This window comes from Paramisgurnus dabryanus, chromosome 6, assembly GCF_030506205.2.
Source record: "Paramisgurnus dabryanus chromosome 6, PD_genome_1.1, whole genome shotgun sequence".
Taxonomy (NCBI): Eukaryota; Metazoa; Chordata; class Actinopteri; order Cypriniformes; family Cobitidae; genus Paramisgurnus; species Paramisgurnus dabryanus.
The window spans coordinates 43,898,422-43,916,219 of NC_133342.1; the positions used below are offsets into that span (position 1 = coordinate 43,898,422).

The 17,798-nt window shown below is 36.4% G+C and overlaps 1 long non-coding RNA gene across 1 annotated transcript; it reads right to left on the reverse strand.

Annotated features, from left to right (window-relative positions):
• Nucleotides 1-5,775: 5,775 nt before the first annotated feature.
• LOC135767240 (uncharacterized) lies at nt 5,776-16,623 on the reverse strand. The gene is made up of 4 exons (XR_010541961.1): nt 16,605-16,623; nt 15,516-15,616; nt 7,918-8,003; nt 5,776-6,819 (listed from the first exon to the last, which is right to left on the reverse strand). It is a non-coding gene; the product is annotated as an uncharacterized lncRNA (long non-coding RNA).
• Between the last annotated feature and the right edge of the window lie 1,175 nt (nt 16,624-17,798).

Consider the following 17,798-nt stretch of genomic DNA (forward strand, 5'->3'; position numbering starts at 1 on the left):
CATTCTGTCGGGCTCCGGACATTTCGGGCCTAACTTTTAAGGCCCGATTACAGCTCTACTAGGTACCACTCCATTCATTAAAGAACTGTTAATTATAGCTGTTAGGCTAGAACTCACAGTGGGAAAAACATCTTTAAAAAGATGAGTGGGTAAGACATCCAGTTTACAACTACCTCCGTTTATTTTGGAGACAACATCTGCCAGCTGTGCTGATGAAACTGGTTCAAAATTTGAAAAAGTGTTGGACAGTGCAGGATTAATTTGTAAACAGGAATGTACAGGTAATATTTCACTTCTAATCCTATCAATTTTTTGAGTCAAAAACAGTAGAAAATCTTCACAAGTTTCTTGTGTGGCATCTCTCATAACATTCCATTTTATTGTGTTAATTGAGGGTGTAAACTACTACAATGTACAACCAACTAACATGCTTAACTCAACTCACCTGTCTTTTTGTACTGCAAAAGGCAGAGAGATAGTGAATTGATAATTAACTATATTATAAAATAAATAGACTCGCCCAGCCAAGAGCAAAAATTGTTAGAGCTTGTAATGCTTGGCTAGCGTTGCTGGGAAAGCGGAAACAGTGACGTATTGATGTAGCTCTAAAGACGGTTTTATCGGACTCACATGCGTTGTCGCGGTTATGTGTCTGGACAGAACTTAACCTCCGGTCTCTGTTTGTTTAATGGTCTGACTAGTGGCTAAATTGAACACTGGAACAAATATCTTGTCAAAAATAACAAATGTTTTGGTTTCCTAAAGACGAGGGGAGAGAGCCATCATTAATCACTGCTATGTGAAGGGAGGTTTGGCAGCCGATCTGTAGTTAACATTGTATCATTATATAGTCCACATTTTACACAGTAACGTTAGCTCAGTGTAGTTTTTGATACGCTTTCACTATGATTTGAACTAAGATAATCTACTTGTTTATATTGCTTGTTATCGAAATAAACAACTCTTAAAGGATTCTAAAATGTTACTGATTCTTTGTGGAGTTTACCGGAAGTTACGTTTGCTTCACGAAAGCTGTTTGTTTATGTTGTTACTGCTGAAACCATAAATAGAGTTGTGCAAGTCTGATCACTAAATCCCTTTTTAGGCAAAAACACAGAAGCAAGTTACCATTTTGTCCTAAAGTCAATGGATTTTTGTGAACAGGGTTTTGTTTAATTGCTGAAATAAGGTCTGTGGTGAACACAAGCACAAGACACTTTCCATTCTGGAAAAAAATGTTTTTAGATAAAGACTAAAAGAATTGTCGGAAGCTTAGTGATGGTGATATTCAATTCGTGGGACCGTTGTGTAGTCCGTTTATAGCCTTTTACTTCTGGCGACTGCATTTAGGCTTCAAAATTCATAAAAGTTGTGTTCATCTGAGATAATTATAGATGGAGGAAACTTTTAAGTATCATAAACTTTTGTTGACCACAGAGCTTCTTTTTAGCGATAATCAAAAAGCCAATATGAAAATCTTCATAGGTTCGTTGGCCTACAAAGTGACGACATACATGCATACCTTTATTGAGGGTCTCATTAAAATGCATATACAATACATAAATACATGTAGTAATATGCTCTCATATGCAATCATGGCTATGGGATAAGTTGTTGCCACATTGAAAGACCTGCGATTCCTTAATGAGGATGAAAAGTCAATCTCTTAGATGTGGCGGGAACCTACAAGCACACATAAAATTGTTTGGTGATGTAATGGTACATTTACACAGGGTGTAAACTTTAACGCTTGACGAAGGCTTGTACGTAATTGGCTGGCTCTGCCTAGGTTATTTGCATAAGGCGACTTCTGCCGTGAGCAATGGCAGTGATGCGGCACCGACGGATCTACAATTCAGTTTGGCAACACATGACGTCACAGATTAAAAGTGAATGGAAAGCGTCAATGCTTATGCCGCGTGTATATTTTTCCCATAAGGCTTTGCGCTACACGTAAATGTAGTTTTTTTCCTGTACAAAAAAAAAAAACGTACACTGTTGTACACGCCGTATTATGGCAACATGTAATGTTACTTTATTGGTTAACAGTTTCATGGGATCTGTGGTAATAAAGTATAAACTCAAATGAATCTTGATGCATTGAAAGTGCACATATGGATGTGCTCAAAATTGGTGATTTATTAAATGTGCATATGTGTAAATATACTGCGTTCAGCATTAGCTCACTAACATTAACTACAATACAGGACCTACAGGACAGGGCTCCTCGATTATGGCTAAAATCATAATCACGATTATTTTGGTCAATTCTGAAATCATGATTATTTAAAAACAGTTACAGAAGACAGTAAACAGTCGGCAATAAAATAAGAACAAAGAAACTTATTACTACTGTAACACGTTTCAAAGGCTTTCTTAAATGTTTACATTGACTTAAAGGCAGAGTTTCATTTGATCCAGAAAAAATTTAGTTATGCTGGTTAAAAGTCTCCTCACATCCTGATAGCAATCACTTTGTTAAGTTGTTTAAATGTATTTGTTGAAATTTATGTCATCTGTGAAAGGCGTAGGACCAAAAAATGTTCAACCAATCATAGATCTCGGTCTTTACCACTAGATGCAAACAGCTGCAGGAGACAAAGGGTCTGAAAGCATAGACATTATATACGTAGACACCTCATGACGTGCTGGAACGCATCAAGCGCCGGCGCCATATTGGATGGGTCTCCTCACTGTATGCTAGCATCAGAGTCAATGGGAGTTAACGGAAAGAAAGCCATACTATGGCCGTATTTTGTGCAGCTTACGGTTGCAATAACCGGCGCAGTATTGATTCCAGATCACATGGGATTACATTTCACAAGTAAGATTGAACAATCATTTTGGTTATTTTACGTTATTATTCATAACATTATGTCAATGTTCAGCAGGAACTGGTACTCTCTCTCATGATCTCTCGCTGTTTTTTCCTTTACATTTGAAGGTTTCCCAGTGATACAGGCATGAGGAGGCAATGGGAAGTTGCTATAAAACGGGAGGGTTTTGTTGTGACAGAGTCGTCAAAGCTCATAGAAGAACAAGAGGGGAAACTCTGGTTCGTTTTTGGAAACAGCCACTAGATGGCGCTTCAGTAGCGCGACCGCCACAGGAATGAAAATTCTCACAGCCAATTCATTCTCAATTCATTCATATTAAAATTAATTTAATACCTAATTACATAAAATACCCAAATACGTAAAAATTACATAAACATTTTGTACTAAAGTATATTTTACTTAAGTAAAAGTAAAAAAGTAGATGTTTAATGTACTTAAATATTAAATATAAACCAAAAAATTGAAATTATGAAATGTAGTGGAGTTAAAAATATGATAATATGCTTTGGAATATAAATTTTCCAAAATGAACACTGATAAAATACAAATACTTGAAAATGTACTTTTATGTAGAAAGTAAAGCACTTAAGTAGTGTCTGCCTCTGTCAATATGCCATACTTAAAGAGCATAATACAAAGTATTTTAGGATGAAAACAGTATTTTTCAATGTGTGGCAGCATCCTGTATCATAACTAAATCTCTGCCGCCTATAACAACTCAAACCGTGTGAAAATCCGGTAAAAATTAGGGGTTATGATTATTCCTCATTAGAAATGAATGCAAGGGAGCGCACTGGAGACCCATCCAAGATGGCGGCCGCCCGATACGTCAGCTCCAATAGGCAGCTCAGTCTACGAGGTGTCTACGTATATAATGTCTATGTCTGAAAGGGTCATTGCACTGTTTATTTTGGTAAGGTAGGTATGCAAGATGTTTGTATTGAGATGGATTCAGATATTCTACTTTGATGAAACATTGTGTTGCTTATGATGAAATTTGTGTTTGTTTACAAATTAGCATAACGATATAGTTACTACATCTACACAACCAAAGTGTGCTTTGACTCATTCTGATGTAAAACAGTTGTTTTATTTGGTTATTTTTGTAATGTTATTCACTTTGTACTGCAAAGTTTTCTCACTGGTGAATGAGACATGAGATGTGACAGTCTGATCTGTGCATGTTCATGTGTTTTGAAAGAGGCGTGACTTTGGATGGCGATTTGAATGGAGGGTGGGATCGTGATTTCATTTCTAGTCGGCTACCGTTAGCATTTTTCAAAATGTGATACCCTACCTTTAAGACATAACCGACTGTTTACGATGATACTTACCAAATACATTTCAACATATTTGTGTGTAGGCTATTTGACCTTTTATTCGCATTATCTGAACCCCATATTATGCTTATGTGCGTTCCGCTCCGTCTTGGCACACACGCTCAGGAGGTCGTTTAGGCTCTAGGGTGGTGTTTCTCAACATTTTGTATGTCTTTCTAATCTGACAGACTCCGTTCAGTTCATCGAGATCTCTGCTAATGAGCTGATGATTTGAATCAGGTGTGTTAATTAAGGGAAACATACAAAATGTGCAGAGCAGTGTCTCAGTGGAGGTTGCATATCTAGGCCGCATACGTCAATGTCTTGTTTCAGAAGATTAACAATTATAAAGTTTATTGTTATTCTTAGTTAATAGTTAATTGTTTAATATGCTTATGACTTGCGAATGCGACTTTGTTTAAGGTTAACTTCTAAATTGAAAGAAATAAAAGATTTTTTAATGCTATGTTTTGTTAAGATTAGCTTTAAAGTTTTATGCTAGGGGTGTTAACATATTTTGCAGATTTAATTTAAACCCAATTCTTATACATCTTTGTACCAGAGTTACTTTCTTCAGTTTTTTGATACTCTTGCAGAACCAATCATGATAATTACTGCTTTTGTTTTACCGAATGTAATATCCTGCCACCAATAACCTGCTCGCGCTGAATGATGCGTCCTATTTTAGAACTTTCAGTTGTGGCGATACAGGTATCTGCCCCTTTAAATTACACCGTGACGTCACCTGACCCGGAGCATGAATCTCCAAGAGAGTTTAAAAAGGAGCAGAAACTGACCAAGTGTGTGTGTTGGTGTAATCGGACGTTATTTTGAGTGCTGTTAATTGAGAATTAGTGCATAACTCAGAGTCTCGGAAGCTGTGTATGCCGTGAGCAGCAGAGCTAACTTGGAATCTCAGAAGCTGTGTATGCTGTGAGCAGCAGAGCTAACTTGGAATCTCAGAAGCTGTGTAAGCTGTGAGCAGCGGAGCTAACTTCCCAGATAGCACACGTACGTCTCAGATACGTCTTGTAAAGATCTTTACATCTGCTGACGATCGTCTTTGAATAATACGTCTTCCATATCTCTACAAGACGTATTTAAGATCTTAAAAAATTCTAAATCCTACCTGCCTGCAATGCATCTCCGTTTGGTCTTTAATCCGATCAAACGCAGACGAATCAGCAAAGACCTCCAACTCATTTAATTTTTTAAATAAATGTCTTGTTTAATTGTTTTAAAAATATAGTCAACAGGTTTTTAAGGGTTGGCATTAATTTTGAAGCAAAAATATAATTAATAAAAGCCCATATCACGTATAATAAAAAACAATATAGACATTTTGCGTTTAGTCCAAAACGTTAAAAAGGCACTTACCGTAGATAAAGCACCATGCACAAGAAAAGGTGAGTACTGTATATATAAGTATATATCTAAGGTTGAAACTTTTGATAGTTTTTGACCCCACGCCATCCATTGAAATTGTGTAACACACCTTGCATTTTCACAACATTTAATTTTAAAAATCATCTGAACAAACTCTGAGCAAACCAAATGTGATATTGAGAATGTTTATATAGATGAAGTAACCTAATAAAAAAGTGAAAACACAATACACAATCATTTGACCAAGTTTAATCCAGCATCACAGCATGAATTATATTGACTAGTTTGTTTACCAAATTTGAATAAAATGTTTAACCTATGTGTTAATATGATTACAGCCACAGTGTAACAAAAATACTGCAAAGATATTGATCACATTCTCATTACATTACTTCACAAGACCCAAAGCTGATCAGGACACTTTAAGAGCACTGTAACGTAGTAACTGCTGAAAGAACCATGTAATACTGTGAATATAATGACAAACTGTTCCATAACACTTAGATGTGACTTTAATTACAATACAACATACTCTTACTCATACTCAGGGTTTTTAAACTGTGGGTGAAGACCCACTTGTGGGTCGCCCCGTAAGATAGTGAGTGTTGCATTGTAGTGATGGTTTGTCCAATTAATTATTAGCAATGGTTTTGATATACTATAAGATTACACCTGTCTAAAGCCCATAATACACGGCACGATTTTTGGCTGTCCCAGATGAAAGATTACCAATCGTGAAACAATCGTGGAGATTTCTGTGATCGTGGCTCTTAATTGGTGGTCCTATCTCGTACAGTGTGAGAGGTTTAAAGACGTCTGTTTTCCCAGTCCTGGGACCAAAGACACCTACGATAGTTTTATGACAGTGTAAGAAGTTCAGCATGATCAACGCACATCAACAACGTGTTTGCTTCCTCGACCTGCGTACCTGTATTTGTTTACCACTAGCGCATGCTGATAACGGATGTCGCAGCCTCAGATGCAATAGGTGTCTTCATCGACAGTCTACTGCTGAAGTTTAAACAATCCTTGTCACACAGTGTGATAAGGTCTTATTGGATTGCAAAAATCCTGCTGTGTATCCTGGGCTTAATATGTTGTGGAATGAAAAGTTTGGAAACCCCTGCTTAACACAAAGTCTCATTTAAAGTTTATATGAACTTTTGCAATAGACCGACACTAAACGAAACTGATGGCAGATGAGGTGTTGGGATGACAATGGGCCAGAGTTGAATCTGTGCATCTTAGCAGATCACAGGCAGGTTTCTCCTGAAGTGCTGCATTAAGAAAAGAAAGGAAAAAGATGTTAGAACATTTTTAAGAAAATTGAAATAATTCTCACAATCAATATTTGACTATAAACAATAAATTATTACCAATGCAATAACATGCAAACAGACCTGTCAACCACCTTAAAGGTGACATAGAATGATTGAACGGGGTATTTATCCTTGTTCTGTGATGTGACATGTATACAAAATTTTTTTGTTTGGGTCTGTAATGCCTTAGAAGCTTCCTAAAAACCTCTCTCAGATAGCTCTATTAGGGTGGCGGATTTTAAACAAGTGGTTTAGCACCTTTTTGGCTCCCCCTACTGGTTTTCATTGCGATCTCATTAGTGATTGGCTGACTTTGCTGCCACTCAAAAAATACAGCCAATTATTTTAAAGTGGAGGGGCAGTTAGATGCCTGTGATGTCATAAGCATCAGTTTTTCAGATTGGGTCGTTTTCTGACTGACATTTCTAAAAGAGGAATTTCTATGAGACTGAGATGTTTAGCATGTCTAGCACTTTTTGTATTGTTTGTGAATGCGGGTAGACTACCATTATTCAACAAAGACAAGGTAAAATTGGTTTTCCATTCTCTGTCCCCTTTAATAATAGATATACGCGGTAGGCATGGGCTGGTTACCAGTTTCAAGGTATACCGAGGTTTTAAACAGTCAAGGTTACAAAACCACTAAAATGGTCTGTGAAACCGTCTCCAAGGTATGAACTGTATTTATACAAAATTCATTAAATCATTAAGTCATGTGATTGATTTGATGTTTACATGTAATATACATTTTGAAAATATAATATATAATATAATTTAAAGGCTTTATTTTTACCTGCCATTTAAAAATAAAAAAATTTAGTGTAGCAATGGGAATACCGCAACACTGTAAAACCATGGTATTTTTGCTAAAGGTAATCATACCGCCAGAATCTTATACTGGCCCATGCCTACTAAGCGGTTGTACCATGTGTTAGAAACATCAAGATTCTCAAATTTTTAGGGCGAGCGCAATACCACAGTTTTGGATATTCTTCATGTTCCCTAGGGCAGTTATTTTGCCCCAGTGACAGAAACAGTGACCAAATAATTCATTACCTTATCTACATGTGGGAAGAGGCCCACAGGTGAAGGAAGATTTTTGGCCTGCACTTCCACAGCTGGTAAACATGGATTGTGGTGGGCTAGTGACAGAATGAAGAAGATCAGTTTAAAATTATCATTAGATTTCACGACAGCACTGGACAAATGACTTCTCACACTCAGTGTGACTTGAGACAAAGGATAAACAAAGACATTGAGTATGTTTACAAGCACATAATAAGAGGACAATTATCTTATTATGATATTATAAAAATCAGCTTATTACATTAACATGTTTCAAGCGCTTTAATTTACTTTTATTTGTGAAGTTTATCTATCACAGGTGGAGACATACGCACATACGAAACGGCAAAAAAGACGTTAAAATCTGGTTTAAGAGCAAAAAACTACCTGTGCCAATCAGTTTTTGCCATTTATGGGCTTTACCCTATAAAAGAAAACCGTTTTATGCATTTAAATGACCTTACACGTTATCAGTTTATTAATCGTTTAGACTATAGACACACTCACTGTGCACTAAGATAAAAAAAATTGGTTAACACGACCACTCGTGGTGGCTTCACTCAGAGGTTGGAGAAGACAACCGGTGGACTAAACATCAAGCCTCTGCACGATTCAGGTAAGTGGAATAAAATACATTGTAAATAAACATTATTAAAACAGATTGTGAAGTCATTCATTCAAAACTTGCTATGACCTAAGCCTAAATGACTTAATTTCTTTTTAGAATTAAGACAATCTTAGCAGGAGAGCCCCAGCAGTAACTTTCTCTCAAGCAGATGAGCAATAAGTTGCTTTATATAGCATGCTGCTTATAGCTAGTGAGAAAGATAATCTAATTGATCTACCATGCATATCCTTCAAATAACTTAACAGAACAACTGAACATGTATAATATGTAATTTAATATGTACATCATTACTAATAATTGTTAATAATATTTAATATTTGTGAAATTATATACTTGTGAATTGTGGGATTCTTATGTTGTTTTATTAATCTTGCTAATTGCTAAAAGTGTTAAAGTTACAAAGATGTCCAAATAAGGACTGTGGAAATTGATTTTGTTCCATTTTTATATTTCTTTAATTAATCATTTTATTCTATAAACATTGTGTGTTTTATATATGCACTGAGCTATTATGTAGAAATGAGGTGTTTATGTTTGAGAGTGGGGAGTTACCAGTTTTTGTGTGTGTGCTGCAAGGAGGAATTTAGGAATTTACGACTGGTATCGATCAAGATAAGAGAGAGGCCTGAGGGGGAAAGCAAACAGGCGACTATGTCATTAACTAATGCCTTAATGTTCACAGGATAAAATATGCAATGTATTTCTTACTTAATCAGTATTAATCATTGAATAATTGATGTAGTAAATATAAGATGTTGTCTTTGATAAATGTGTATTAACCAATGAAATGAAGGTTGCATACAGAATAACTTAATGTGGGCAGGGCAGCTCAACCTTGAAGAAACAGAATCTCATGTGTGTGTGTGTGTGTGTGTGTGTGTGTGTGTGTGTTTTCTTTCCTAACAGATGGTTTTAATAATGATTAAAGTGTTTGCTTAGAAGTAGTATTGCAGTAAAAGATTTAATATGTGTTTATCTATCTAAAGAAGTTAATGTGTGCCTTATTCATATAACCAATTTTACAAATAATAAAATGATGTCATGATATTGAAATATGTTTTACATAATAATCACTTTCATCTTACAGCTTATGTTTTTTATAAATGAATGTTTTATTAATGATTTGTTTCTAAGAAAGCATTATAACATGCTATTCAAAGTGGAGGAGTACTGGAGAGGAACTGCAGGGCTCCCAGGGATGAGAGGAGAACAGTTTGTTTTTCTTTGTCTATGTGTGTCCATCTTTGCCTACAGGCTAAAATTGGGTGTGGTGATGGAGTCAGATGGACGAGGGGAACGGCCTTTGTGGGTGGAGATTTTCTGAAGAAACATCGACGTCACATATTTTATAAATAAGCATGTTACTTCCTGAGCTGGTTGTTCGCTACTTGAGAGGACCCAGCGCTGTTAAACTTTTTCAATCTGATCAATAAATATTTGAACTTAGATATTCGTATCTTGTGCCTTTCCTCTAAATTACACGCAATGGACGCCTTAAAGTCCAACAATTGGTGACCACCGACGTTTTGTGGAGGGAAAGGAGAGAGTGAGAGGAAGGAGGGTTTCACATTGAAGAAACCAGAGTAAGGGAGGGCTCCATTTCAACACAAAGAGCGCTCTAATAAACAAGGTAAGCAGAAACCTGTTGTATCGAATTCTGCTATTTGGATATATCAAATTGATTGTGTTGATAAGGAGCTCCGAACTGAAATTGATTGTTTAAACAATAAGAATTGATCAGAGTGAAAAACTTTTTGAAATTTTTGAATTTTTTTTTTTTGTTAAATATAAGGTTGAGGATTCCTTTAACGCATTAGGCGTTATAAAATACCGACTCGGTTGTAGCCGTAAGGAGTGAGAGGCTCTTGGATGAAAGGTCCATAAATACTGTTAATGGCGGTGTAAGTTAACAGAATTAAATATAAGGTTGAGGATTCCTTTAACGCATTAGGCGTTATAAAATACCGACTCGGTTGTAGCCGTAAGGAGTGAGAGGCTCTTGGATGAAAGGTCCATAGATACTGTTAATGGCGGTGTAAGTTAACAGAATTAAATATAAGGTTGAGGATTCCTTTAATACATTAGGTGTTATAAAATACCGACTCGGTTGTAGCCGTAGGGGGTGTACAGCAGCCCGTGAGGTGTAAGGCCTACGAATACTGGAAAAGAAAATTGACGTCTTACTGTTATTGTTGTGGTTTTGTCTGAGAAATTGTATTGTAATAGTATTTGTACCGTGTATTGAACGTTGATATATATTATGGCTGAATTTCAGAAAGAGTGTGATGAATATGTGTGTTCACCGGTGTATGTGCCATGGCAAAAACTAATTCAATTAATGATGGCCCAAACTGATCCTAAAGATGTTAAGAAAAGACAGAAAGAGGTTGCATTAGTTAGGGGAAGTTGACAGTGGTGCAGCTGCAAAGCCAAAGGAAGTTAAACAGGGAAACAGTCAGCCAGACTCAAGTATGACACCTACGGCTCCTCCTGCTGCTCCACCCCCAGTGAAATCGATCTACCCCTCCTTGCACACACCTAATCCTTATGAGAAAGCCAAAGCCCAAATGAAACAGCCTGTTTTTCAAATCAATAGCGGTGAATTAAATGTAGATGCAGATTTTATTTGTGTGAAAATGTAGTGTGTCTGTGATATAATGAGTCTGTTAAAACCATACATGGGATTAAGCAAAATCTAGCAGAAAGACTGAGGCGAAGCTTTGAAAGAAAAACAACAAATTAGAGAAAAGAGTAGAGACCAAGTTATTAAATGTGGAAATATAGATGAACAATTAAAAAAAGGACAGAAAATTGTTAAAAGGTGAATGAAACAGATAGATTGTATAAAGGAAAAAAAGATTTAACAAAATGAAGAGGAGTCTTCATCTGATGGTGGAAGGTGGTCACAAGATAAATTTTATTTTTAAATTGAAAGGCAATATTTTGCATGGGTCAAGCTGAAACCTTGTGGGCTGATTATTCCCATCCTTTGACATTCAAGAAAGTGAATAAAAGCTGGCAATGAAAAGACAGTGGCAAAAACTGTGTGTGACATCAAAGTGCTGGGGTTGCAAAGAGAGGAGTAACTCATAAACTGGACTGAAAGCACATTCTATTTGAATGGGACTATACTTGAACTAAAGCAGTGAAGGGGGCACTGCATATGGTCAGAGACATTTACAAGGATGAAACACCAAAAAGACTGAGTGGAATCCAGAAAGAGACTAACAAAGACAATAATGTTCTTGGAGGCAAGAGAAACTGGACAATATTTCACTGGACACTGAACTTTTTCATCTTCATACGAGCCTTTGAGTGAAAAAGGGGAAAGAGTAAACAGCCGTTCAATGTTTAGTAAAGACCTTGTTACTATAGGGACACAGACAATCTTTATGAGAAAATCAGCTAGACAAATTTAAAGGCTGATAAAGAACTTTGTTGTTAGGTGTGACTACCTGTTCTGAAATCAAATCAGACTCCTATTAATCTGACAGGAAGAAATGCATAATTGAATTTGGTATCTACAGAGGAAGTCAGAACTCCACTGATGGTACTGAGCTAAAAAGTAAATATATATGGCATAGAACAGCTATGGCAGAAAGGATATTAAAATAGATAAAAGAAATAAATTGAAAAAGAAAAAAGAACACCATAGAACACTATAAAAGGTAAACAAGAAAAGCTGTGACAATAGAAAAATAACTGATTATTGTAACAAACTTTGTATTTAAGGAAATTGCCAGCCCAGACATCATATATGTGCATGAAGGTGTTCACATGGCAGATCTAATCACTGAGGGTGAGCCGCAGGATTGGATACCATTGACTGATATACAAATTTTTATTATTGTAATTAATTATAATTGTTATACCATTGACTGAAAAAGCAAATAAATTGAGAGATGGTTTGTTCGCGGTACCACTGACAACTACCCCACCGTTAATCACACTGTTTACAGATGGTTGTTGTTTCAGAGCAGCAGATGACACATTGAAGGCAGGCTTTGCTGTGGTTGAGCAAGTTGTGGGTGATTTTGTAACACGACTGAGTGGTAGATTGAAAGGTAAACGGTCAGCACAGCGAGCTGAAATGACAGCTGTTATCAAAGCCTTGCACTACACTGGTGAAGAGAGGGTGATTGTTTATAGTGAATCTGCATATGTGATTGGTGCAGTATATATGGAACTGCCATATGGCAGATAGGTGGGTTTGAAACCAGGAAAGGCCGGCCTATAGTAAATGCTAGCAAAGCCTGACACATACTACAGGCTGTGAAGGTACCTAATGAAGTGGCTGTTGTCAACTGCCTAATAAACCACTTATATCCCCAACCATGGTTTCCCAAGACAAAGTTAGATCTGACATAATGACAAACACGCAATGGAATTGACATATAGTTTCGGGGCTGCTTATCACCCCAATGTTAGAGTAATGCTGAAATAGTGAACCTGACTTTGACATTACAACTTGACTTGACAAAATCTGTGCACAGACAAAAATAACATGGCTTGAGGCATTACCAATTGCATTAATGTCTATTCGCTCTTCTGTTAACAGGATCACTGGTTTCACAACCTTTGAATTGCTTACAGGTCGACAGTTTCCAGGTCCAAGGCATGACGTGGTGCAGGATCCCATCCTGCCTATAACACATGACGTTTCATCTGACAAACTAACTGCTATGATTGAACATTTTTCTTGCCAGGCTACCAAACAACGAAATTGTGAGAACGACCCAGCTGTTAAAAATGATGGTTGGGTTTCTAACAGACACAGGTGTGGACCTGAGGACTCAGGTCCAAGAGAGGGAGAGTGTTGAAAGTGAAAGTGAATCAGCTGGAATACAGAGAGGACAAACAGGAAGTGGTAACACATCAGTGGTAACACTCACACAACACCAACAACAAAGTCAATAAACACACTGTAAAATTGTGCATAAAAAAGGTGAAATTTTTTTCAGCCCAGTAACAGAACCCCTAGCACACTGTGTGAGCACAGATTGTGCCTATGGAACAGGTATAGCCGTACAGTTCAAAGCGAAGTACGGTACACAAAAGGTTGTAAGACAGAACAAACACACAGGTGAATGTGCAGTTACCCACGAGGATGACGGCAGATTGATTTTTCATTTAATAATAAAACAAAATTGTACTGATTTATCAACATATGAGAATTTTACCTACAGCCTCAGATGTATGAGAGAGTGGTGTGAGAAAGAAAACATAACAAGTGTATCCACTCCCCGGCTGGGGTGTGGCCTGGATAAATTGGATTTCCACAAAGTGCTGGAAATCCTGACAGAAGTGTTTAGAGACCTGAATATCACAATTACCATATATTCATTATAACCTGGGTAACTACATTCCGTATTGACCTTTGAATTTTGATCTTTGAATTTCTTAAGTTTCTTATACAATTCTACAGTATTAATTTCATATTTCATTTTTCTTTTCCTTTTTGAATTTACGATTGTTATTTGAGTATTAGCCAATAGGCATAAGTGTATTTTTTCCACAGAGATGAAGCTATATGCAAATTGGAAGGTTCTGTGGGCCGTAGGAGTTATAACTGCAATTATAGTCACCATAATATTTGGCATAAACAATGGAGATCCCTGTGTAACAGACTGATAGTGTCTGCAATAGAGAAAAAAGAAAATCCACCCAAATACAGCATGCCGCTATTAGGCCTACAGAACCTGGATGAGGAGGAGGAAGAAAATGTGTGACCTCTTTCAGAGGTCAAGAGAGGGAATTGTGGGATTCTTATGTTGTTTTATTAATCTTGCTAATTGCTAAAAGTGTTAAAGTTACAAAGATGTCCAAATAAGGACTGTGGAAATTGATTTTGTTCCATTTTTATATTTCTTTAATTAATCATTTTATTCTATAAACATTGTGTGTTTTATATATGCACTGAGCTATTATGTAGAAATGAGGTGTTTATGTTTGAGAGTGGAGAGTTACCAGTTTTTGTGTGTGTGCTGCAAGGAGGAATTTAGGAATTTACGACTGGTATCGATCAAGATAAGAGAGAGGCCTGAGGGGGAAAGCAAACAGGCGACTATGTCATTAACTAATGCCTTAATGTTCACAGGATAAAATATGCAATGTATTTCTTACTTAATCAGTATTAATCATTGAATAATTGATGTAGTAAATATAAGATGTTGTCTTTGATAAATGTGTATTAACCAATGAAATGAAGGTTGCATACAGAATAACTTAATGTGGGCAGGGCAGCTCAACCTTGAAGAAACAGAATCTCATGTGTGTGTGTGTGTGTGTGTGTGTGTGTGTGTGTGTGTGTGTTTTCTTTCCTAACAGATGGTTTTAATAATGATTAAAGTGTTTGCTTAGAAGTAGTATTGCAGTAAAAGATTTAATATGTGTTTATCTATCTAAAGAAGTTAATGTGTGCCTTATTCATATAACCAATTTTACAAATAATAAAATGATGTCATGATATTGAAATATGTTTTACATAATAATCACTTTCATCTTACAGCTTATGTTTTTTATAAATGAATGTTTTATTAATGATTTGTTTCTAAGAAAGCATTATAACATGCTATTCAAAGTGGAGGAGTACTGGAGAGGAACTGCAGGGCTCCCAGGGATGAGAGGAGAACAGTTTGTTTTTCTTTGTCTATGTGTGTCCATCTTTGCCTACAGGCTAAAATTGGGTGTGGTGATGGAGTCAGATGGACGAGGGGAACGGCCTTTGTGGGTGGAGATTTTCTGAAGAAACATCGACGTCACATATTTTATAAATAAGCATGTTACTTCCTGAGCTGGTTGTTCGCTACTTGAGAGGACCCAGCGCTGTTAAACTTTTTCAATCTGATCAATAAATATTTGAACTTAGATATTCGTATCTTGTGCCTTTCCTCTAAATTACACGCAATGGACGCCTTAAAGTCCAACAGAATTCATTATATTTGCAATGTTTATACATTACCTGTTTTTAGGTAAACAGATTATCCATCAGTGGGTGCCTCAAGGTCGGCTCTGTAAATACTGTAATCTGCATGTTTCCGAGCACACGTTTACCAGGACACACTAATATTAAACAGAAAAACAACATAAATCAGTGTTAAACACAAACAAATTTTAGGTCAATTAAATAAGGTTTTCATTTTCAAATCAATATAAAAGAAATAAACGCAATAAAAAACTATATCAGTGACGTAATAAATATGTGTAAATTTACACGCATCATTTATTAAGCATTATAAAAAATCCAGCAATATTATTAAACTTTGGTTATTTGTTATTATCCCTGCATTCAAATTGCAGGTTGGAGCAGGAAGTTGACCCTTCTGTCGCGCAAGCGCGAGCTGGTCACGAGCATAGACCAGTGGTCGCGAGGCCATTCGTACGTCACGTAAGCGCCATTTTCATCATATGACCGTTTTTCCTCAGGCACACTTCAACATTTTCTTCGCATTTAACATCATAATTAACATGTAAATAATATAATTCGTAAACATAACGTTTATATTCATTTATAATATGTTTTTTTTTGTAATTGTTGGCTTTAAGTTAATTTGTCTGTCAGTTTGTTCGTGTTGGTAAGTAACTTAACGTACGTTATTAACGTTACGTTAGCCTTTTGTCATGTATGTGTTGTTAGAAACTGATAAAAATACGAATTAATTCACAGATATAAATTATAGCTAATACAACTGATAAAATATATTAACATAATTATCAAACCACTTCGCTATAAAACTTTAAGGCTTTTAATGAATACCGGTCGTTTACATAACGTTAACTTACTCCAAGCAAGTCGGGCGGGAAGATACATTTTATAACTCAAGTAACTTTAAGTTAAACAGGGGCTGGTCTAGGCTAACTTAGCAAATGTTTACCCCACCACCGCTGAGAAAACGGTTACATGTTCAACGTGCGTTGCCTTCAGGATTTGCAGCTCGATTTTGGCTTGCATTGATAAACGTTACAAACAAACAAACCAAAAAAAGAATGATCATATACGACAATCAATCTTTAGATCCACTACATGCATAACATAATGTTGGTTACTTACCTCTACTGATGAAACTCCTTTGTCAGCATTGTAACTTCACATGTTGGTTTTGGTAAATCACAAGAGGCCAAAAATCGAGGTGAAAAAGAGAAATAAATCGTTCTGCGATCGTTTAACGCGACGAGACACCGAAGCCTTAAAAACCACAGGCTACTCCAGCCCAAAGATACGTGCAGCCCTTGTGTCCGGCTTCACGTAGCTTAGCGTTAACCAGTATGACATCACAGTACCGCGTGATTACACTGTTTCGTGGGCATTTGAATCACTCTCGCGGTACTTCAATGTCTGCGCATGTCTGCATGAAGTCAACCACTCATGCTTGTAACAGGGGTAGCGTTTGTGCGCTCAGTGATTTAGGGTGTTACAAAACAATATTATTACATTAATATTATCAATTAGTATTGTAATAAACCTTTTTAAATGTTTGCTAATGATTAAGTGTCATTAACAAACTCTGATTTAAAACATCAATATATATGCTACGTAAATTTTCCTTAAATCATCAAAACATCCAAATTCAATGTAACAAAAACAACAACAATGTATTTAAGATGAGACACATTCAGCATTTATAATTTTTTCTCTTTTTTTGTTTGACTTTGTTTTCTACAGTAGCCTGTTAACAGTAGACCAAAGGTATGATGATCAATTATAAATGCAATATGGTTGAAAGGTCAGTAAACAAACAACAAAAAGGTAATTTCTTAATAGAATGTCTATACATTTTTTGCTTTTGTTACATATTTCATACATCAAAATCATTAAACGTTAATAATTATGTATTCCAACTTGTTGCAGCTTGACAAAAATGTAGCTTGAAGGAGAAGGGACAGCTGAGTAACAAAGTCCTGGTACGCAGACGACGATACTATTACACTGACAATAGTATAATGATGATGGAGACACAAGCCAGAGAAAGGGGGGACCAAACACCAGGCCAGAATTCTGCATGAGTCAGGTAAGCATAATGAGTTACAGCAGTGGTTCTCAGCTCTGTTCATGGAGTCCCACTGCTCTGTGCATTCTGTATGTCTCTTTGATCTGACAGACTGAGGCTGCGTCCAAATATCACTTTGTGCATCCTATCGTGCATCATGTTCTGGATGTAAAGCATGAGACTTTTAATTGTATGTTAACATTTCTATGGTGTTCACTGCATTATTGTTATGCATTTTGTGAAACATCTGCAACATT